Source organism: Rhododendron vialii, chromosome 13a (genome assembly GCF_030253575.1).
Source record: "Rhododendron vialii isolate Sample 1 chromosome 13a, ASM3025357v1".
Taxonomy (NCBI): domain Eukaryota; kingdom Viridiplantae; phylum Streptophyta; class Magnoliopsida; order Ericales; family Ericaceae; genus Rhododendron; species Rhododendron vialii.
Window position 1 is genome coordinate 29,138,740 of NC_080569.1, and position 8,172 is coordinate 29,146,911.

Below are 8,172 nucleotides of genomic sequence, written 5' to 3' on the forward strand. Positions count from 1 at the left end.
TTATATACTTCCACATGTTCGGCATTAGAATATTATTAGAGTAATTATTCAGTGTTCCTGGGACATGGTTATGTGGTGCTCCGAAACCTTTTGCTCTATCACATATCGAAGTGGTCCGTACACTTTCTTTTGGGCCGCATAACAATGTGCAGTAAAAAAAGGCATGGAGCACCACTTTGCGGTACTTCAGGAGCACAGAATAATTTCCTGTTATTGGGTCCAGTTCCTTACGTCACTCCTTGATTGGATGAGGGATCTTCTCGGTGCTCACGATTTCGAAAGTCACACAGCCAAAAATAAATGGATATTCTATTGACAAGTTTGAGAAAATCAAATATAATTTATTGATTTAAAATTTTATATAATCTAAGCCATTGATTTTGAAATTGAACAGTTAATTTAAAATATGTGTAAGTCAAAAATGAAATAAACAAATCAAGACGGAGTAAGTTTTTATGGGGACACACATTTTATTATAGTAGTTTTCTATAGGAGTACTCTTTTGCTACGCTTTCACAAATGCTTACTGGAGTATATATTTTTTGACTTCGGGTTGGTGCTGTGCAATGAGGTGTAAAGTATCGTATTGTGCACCTCTGAGCTGTTGGATGCACGATTCGATGGTTTGAATGTGCGCAACATGATGCTACGTATATCACTGCACAGCACCATCCCCCAATTGATATTTTGGAAAGATGCTACATACACTATACTATATTGTTCCACTACATAGTTACACTATATTTTATATGGGATTCATTTCGAGTCCCACAAAAATTCAGAAAAATACCTATAAATTTTAAAATATTATTTTATGAGGTGGTGTAAAAAATTAGCTCCAACGAATATCGATAAGTATTATTTATGGATTTGTAGAGACAAAACTGCAAAGTTGAGTAGTTGCACCCCTACAGATCGAGAAATAATACTTACCGATATTCGTTGGAGTTGATTTTTTATAGGGCCTTATGTTGCAAAATCACAAAGATTTGTGGCTATCAAGGCACTTGTTTTCTCTCCCAATTTCTTTCCTTATTTCTCTCAATTGTATCAATTAGTGATTGTATAGAATCATGTAAATATATTTTCCTTTATTAGCTCTTTTGTACATTGGCTACTTATTCCCATTGATCGAATGAGAAATACAACCACTATGTTAGAATCCTAAAACACATTCTTTGTAATTTCCTTCTGTTTGATATGGTATCAGAGCCACACCCATAGTAATCCGTATCATCTTTTCTATCTCCCACCACCAACCCGTATCCTCATTCGTTCATTACAACCATGACCACTGAATTATCTACAAAAACCTCTGCCAAATCTGGATCATCCCCAGTCATTCATATTCAATCCGAAACCTCTGGTTTCAAACCATCCATCATTCTTACCGAATCCAACTATGATGTATGGTCTCAAATCTTGGAGATGCAGATTGCAAAACATGAAAAGATTGAGTATATTGTGGGTCAAACACCTCAACCGAATGAAACCGATGCTTCCTACGAGAAGTGATATGCAGAAAATCAAAGGGTTAAGCGATGGTTGCTTACATCCATGTCACCAGAAATTATGAAGCGCTATCTCCCGTTGCGCACAACACGTGAAATTTGGAATGCTCTTGCCAAAGCCTACTATGATGGATCGGATGAATCGCAAATTTTCTCATCGAATCAACGAACTTTTTCTACCAAGCAGATGAGTCGCCCTCTCTCAACCTATTATGGTGATCTCATAGAAATTTTTCAAGAACTGGACCATCGTGATAAGATTGTAATGAAAGATCCCGATGATGTTGTCGCATATCAAAAATCAGTTGAGCGATTGCGTGTGCATATCTTCTTGAATGGCCTCGATGCAGAATTTGAACAACTCCGCAGTGAGATTCTCAGGAAGGATCCAGTACTGGATCTTGAAGAAACCTATGCATATGTACGCCGGGATGCTATTCGCAGAACGACTTTGAATGAAGAATCTGATCACCCGGAGTCCTCGGCCATGGTGGCTCACCGGTCCAGGCCGCAACAACGGTGAAACAATCTGAACCAAGGAGCATCTAACCCTCAAAATCATAATTCTGAACCAAATCGATCATCTGGTGGATCACAGAACCGTAGCTATGAAGTGGGGGCTGCACGACCAGACCGTTTTTGTACTCATTGTAATGGAACCGGACATACTAAGGCACGGTGCTATAAACTTATTGGGTATCCAGAATGGTGGGATCCTACCAAAGCACCAAGCAAACGGAATTCAAAGCCCAATCACCATGTTTTTGTTGCTGTAGCCGAACCTCCCAACAATACTCCTTAAGATGCTCATCTTTGATTGCTAAGACAGGTAACCTTGGTAAGATTCTTCATACTTCTGCACCTATTAGTAATAGTACTTGGATAATTGATTCTGGAGCTACTGATCACATGACCTTTGACGTTAAACATATTCATTCTATGAAACCATCTAAACAACCAATAGTATCCACAGCCGATGGTACTCTCTCTCCTGTTATTGGAAAAGGTTCAATCAGTCTCACAAAAAATTTGAATTTAGATTATGTTTTGGTCGTTCCTTACCTCAACTATAGTCTGTTGTCTGTTGCTCAAATAACTTGCGGTTTGCAATGTATCGTGATTTTTTGGCCTAACCTTTGTGTTTTTAAGGACATTCAGACTCGGAGGACAATTGGTTATGGTACTGGGAGGGGGAAGCTCTATCATCTTGATTTAACACCAACAAGTTCAAATAAGTTGGCTCAAGTTTTCTCGGTTGAAGGATCTGGAAAATCTAAGAATTCAAAAATTTGGTTGTGGCATAGGCGCTTAGGACATGCTTCTTTTGGGTATTTAAGGAAATTATTTCCAAAGTTGTTTTGTCATTTAACTGATTTAGATTTCCATTGTGACATTTGTGAGTTAGCTAAACATCATCGTGTCTCATTTCCAATAAGAATGCAAAAAAGTCCAGTTCCATTTATGGTTGTCCACTCAAATGTATGGGGTCCACCGAAGATTCCTTCACTACATGGTGCACGCTGGTTTGTTTCATTTATTGATGATCATTCTCGTATGGCTTGGGTGTGTTTAATGTAATCAAAAGCCGAAGTTAGTTCTTTATTTCAGAAATTTCATAAGATGGTAGCCACTCAGTATCAATCTCAAATACGGGTTTTCCGCAGTGATAATGGTACAAAATTCATTAATCAAGACTTTCATAAGTATCTGAATTTGCATGGCATGGTTCATCAAACGACTTGCACTTCCTCCCCTCAGCAAAATGGGGTTGCAGAGCGCAAGAACCGTCATCTTCTTGAAGTAGTACGTGCTTCCTTATTTGGGGCTCACATGCCCACTAGCTACTGGGGCGCAGCCCTCACCGTAGCAGCCTACCTCATCAATCGTGTACCTTCTAGTTCACTACAATTTCAGACTCCCTTTAATGCTCTTCATCAGGCTATCAGTGCTCCTACGGTGCCAAATCTGTCACCTAGAGTATTTGGGTGTGTTGCTTTTGTGCATCTTCACAAACCTTTGAGACATAAGTTGGAACCCCGGTGTCACGACCCAAATCTAACGGATTTGATTATCGTGATCGGCTAGTGAGTCCGTCTCACCAAAGGCCTCTATTGACCCTCTTTTTCCTTTTCAAAAAAGAAATAAGCATAACATTTATGCAAGCCTTCTTTAATAATCAACAATCACTATTTATTCATTATGTTAAGATCAACATAATCTACACTCTTCTCTTATTCATTACATAACCATAACATAAGCGCAATAACATTATTACTCGGCCTGCCCTTCTAATCCTGCTTACCTGAAAAAGGAAAAATTTCAACAACATAAGCCCCTGCTTGTGTGAGATTATGAATTACCAGAGTTACATGAGCTACCATGGAATTCTTTTTATCAAAGAATAACATGAATCATAAATTCAATTTTTCATGGCTTGAACTGTAACCAAGACCATAACTGCAGCTTTTCATGGCTTAAACTGTAACCAAAATCATAACTTCAGTTTTTCATGGCTCAAACTGTAACCAATATCATAAGCAAAACCATACGATATACCATCCAACGATTACCACCAGTAATGAGGGAGCGACCCCCAACATAACATTATGAATTGATCAATTCAGTTGGACACCTGGCTGTGCCCCTTTTCCTTTCCGTCCTTATAACACCATTCCGACTAGTATCTTTAACGTCCCCTAAATTCAGGCATCGTTCGGATGTATCGATAATATCTTTTTTTCATAAACTGTTCAAAACATCATAATTCCATGGTATGTTTGCTACAAAAGAACTTTATTGTTAAATAACCATAATTTAAAAACATAAACTTTACGAAAATTCATGTAACAGGGATAATTCATAACTCACCTTTCGTTCTGCCCAACTTGGCTTATGGTCAACTACTTCGAATGACTCGTACCTATTTCTTTTCCTCTCCTTTCCTCCTCTTTTCTTTCTCTCCTTTCTTTTCTCTATTTACTTGGTGGAGTGTGTGGTGTGATGTGTTTGTGGTGTGTGGAAAAAATGTGAAAGGGCATGCCTATTTATACTAATGAAGGAAGATTCTAGATATGATCTAGAAAATCAAATCAAATCAAATCTTAGATCACAATCTTATAATATCTAAACATAATCTTATATTATCCAATAATATCTAAATCAAATCTCATATAATCTAAGAGAATCCAACTATATCTAATAATATCTAATCAAATCTTATAATATCTTTCCAAATCTATATGTTATCTAACAAAATCCAACTAGAATCTTACCATATCTTGTAATATCTAATAAAATCCAACTAGAATCTTATCATATCTTGCAATATCTAATAAAATCCAACATAATCTTATCATATCTTGGAATATCTAATGAAATCCAATCAAATCTTATCATATCTAGCAAGATTTAGTGTATCTAGAAGGATCTTGCTTAATCTATAAGTTTATCCCACAAAATCTAGGGATATTCAAATAGGATTTGATCTGATTCGCCCTATAATGAGATGTCACCTATTTCCGGATTAATTGTTTCGGTTCATGGGGACAATGTTAACAGGGTTAGGGTAATAACGTTCTATAAATTGACACATATGCATAAAATAAGTCACAAACAATTTACTCTCTAAATCCTAACGGTAAGCAGCCCGTTAAATGATTATCCCCTTACTCTTTCTTTATTCTTTTTCGTTCTAAGAAGTCGGGGTGTTACACCCGGGCCCTCCGATGTGTATTTGTTGGCTATGTCGTGCATCAGAAAGGCTATAGTTGTTATCATCCTCCTTCTCGAAAGACATATGTTACCCTTGACGTTACCTTTCACGAGGATGAAATGTATTACTCTGCCCCCGAGTCTCCACTTCAATGGGGGAGTGATGGAGGTGAATTGGAGACTCTGCTACATCCTTTGGACACTTTGGATCCTATAAATAGATGCTTGGATTTCAGTGGAGAATGCCCAGATCAGGCGAATGGAAGCAACTCAGAAGATGGGAGCCCAGATCAGGCAGATGAGAGTGGTCAAGATCAGGTGATAGAGCTTGAGCCAATGTCCTCACTAGTACCACAGCCACCACAAGCGGCAACTTCCCCCTGTTCTTCTGTACCTTTTAACCAATTGGACTCTCAAGTTAATTCCATTACTGAGTCTCAGGTAAATTCTGAACCCAGCTTAAAAGTGCTACCCTATCGAGTCACAAGAGGAATACCTAGAGTACAATATGAACCCACCCTTATTTCCAAACCTAAGTATCCGATGAGTAACTTTGTGTCTTACCATAAACTATCAAAGGAATGTGAATCATTTGTGCATCAATTATCTGATGTATCTATTCCTAATAGTGTGCAGGAGGCCTTGAGAGATCCTAAGTGGAAGGAAGCAATGAATGAAGAAATGAAGTCCCTCCAGAAAAACCTAACATGGGAGGTTCGTGATTTACCTGAAAGAAAGAAACTTGTAGGATGTAGGTGGGTTTTCACCATCAAGTACAAAGCTGATGGAACCATCGAACGATACAAAGCCAGATTGGTTGCCAAAGGCTATACTCAAACTTACGGAATTGATTATGTGGAGACATTCACACCGGTGGCCAAAATTAATACTGTTCGTATTCTGCTATCTCTGGCTATGAATCTTGATTGGCCGCTGCACCAGTTTGATGTGAAAAATGCCTTTTTGCATGGAAATCTCCAAGAAGAAGTATACATGGAGTTGCCTCCTGGATGTAATCTGTAGATTGAAGGAAGCAAACAGGTTTGCGAATTGAAGAAATCCTTGTATGGCTTGAAGCAATCCCCTAGAGCTTGGTTTGGAAAATTCACAAGTTTTATGAAAGCATTTGGATACAAGCAAAGTAACTCTGATCACACACTCTTCTTGAAGCATAATCAAGAGAAGATCACTGCTCTCATTGTGTACGTTGATGATATGATAGTGACCGGAAATGATCTAGAAGAGAAGAAGGCATTGCAGGATTATCTTGCCCGTGAATTTGAAATGAAGGATCTTGGTTCATTAAAGTACTTCCTAGGAATTGAAGTATTAAGATCCAAGAAAGGTATTTTTCTACCTCAACGGAAATATGTCTTAGACCTGTTAAATGAAACTGGTATGTCAGCTTGCAGTCCGGTTAGCACTCCTATGGAAGAAAATCGGAAGCTAGGTATGTACCCAAATCAAGTTCCTACTGACAAGGAACGTTATCAGAGGCTAGTAGGGAGATTAATGTATCTTGCACATACTAGGCCTGATTTGGCTTATGCACTAAGTGTTGTTAGTCAATTCATGCACTCCCCAAGCGAGGAACATATGAATGCCGTCACTCGTATCCTGCGCTATTTGAAGTCGTCTCCTGGAAAAGGAATTATGTTTACAAAAGGCGAAAAATACAAAAGGCGAAAACTTGGATATTCAAGGTTATACAGATGCCGATTGGGCTGGGTCAATCGATGATAGACGTTCTACGTCTGGATATTTCACGTTTGTGGGTGGAAATCTAGTCACTTGGTGAAGTAAGAAACAAGAGGTTGTAGCTTGATCCAGTGCTGAGGCTGAATACAAGGGAATGGCTAAGGGAGTATGCGAATTACTGTGGATCAGAAATCTTATGCAAGAGCTACATATTGAACAGACTAGTCCTATGAGATTATATTGTGATAACAAGGCAGCATGTGATATTGCCCATAATCCAGTTCAACACGATCGAACTAAACATGTTGAGGTGGATAGGCACTTTATCAAGGAAAAACTTGAAGCAAAGCTGATTGGAGTATCACACGTTCGTTCTCAAGACCAACTTGCTGATATACTCACCAAGGCAGTATCAATTCAAGCGATCAATAGCTGTCTCGACAAGTTGGGCATGAGTAACATCTATGCACCAACTTGAGGGGAAGTGTTACAAAATCACAAAGATTTGTGGCTATCAAGACACCTGATTTCTCTCCCAATTTCTTTCCTTATTTCTCTCAATTGTATCAATTAGTGATTGTATAGAATCTTGTAAATATGCTTTTCTTTATTAGCTTTTTTGTACATTGGCTATTTATTCCCATTGATCGAATGAGAAATACAACCATTATGCTAAAATCCTAAAACACATTCTCTGTAATTTCCTTCTGTTTGATGCCTTATAAAAAAATAATTAAATTTTTTTGAGTATTTTTCTGAATATTCATGGGACCCGAAGTAGGCTTCACATAAAATGTAATGTACAATGTAGTGTACCTATCTTTATTGTATATTTTCACACATTTTACCTTAATATATGTTGTTTATTTTTTCTAGTAATTTTACCACGACCACTTAGTGGCGGCTCCACCCTTTGCCAAGGATCACTTGAACAGCACGAAATTTTATTTTTCCATAGAATACATGTAATATTTTTAGTTTTAGCTTAGTTTAGCCCTTCTTGAATACCCTACCGATACCTTTTAGCGTAATGGCGGCTCAAAAAATCAGGTCACAAATCAATCCAATGTATACAATCCAAGTAATAGAATTATTATTTTTTGTATATATAATATTGATTTCTAAAGGTAGTAGAGATTTTTGAACACCCTTCCCAAAAATTTCTGAAGCCGCCACTACGCCCACTCCACCACTACAACAGCCACTACCACCACCATTCCATCACTACCACCACTACGTATCGTCACCACCA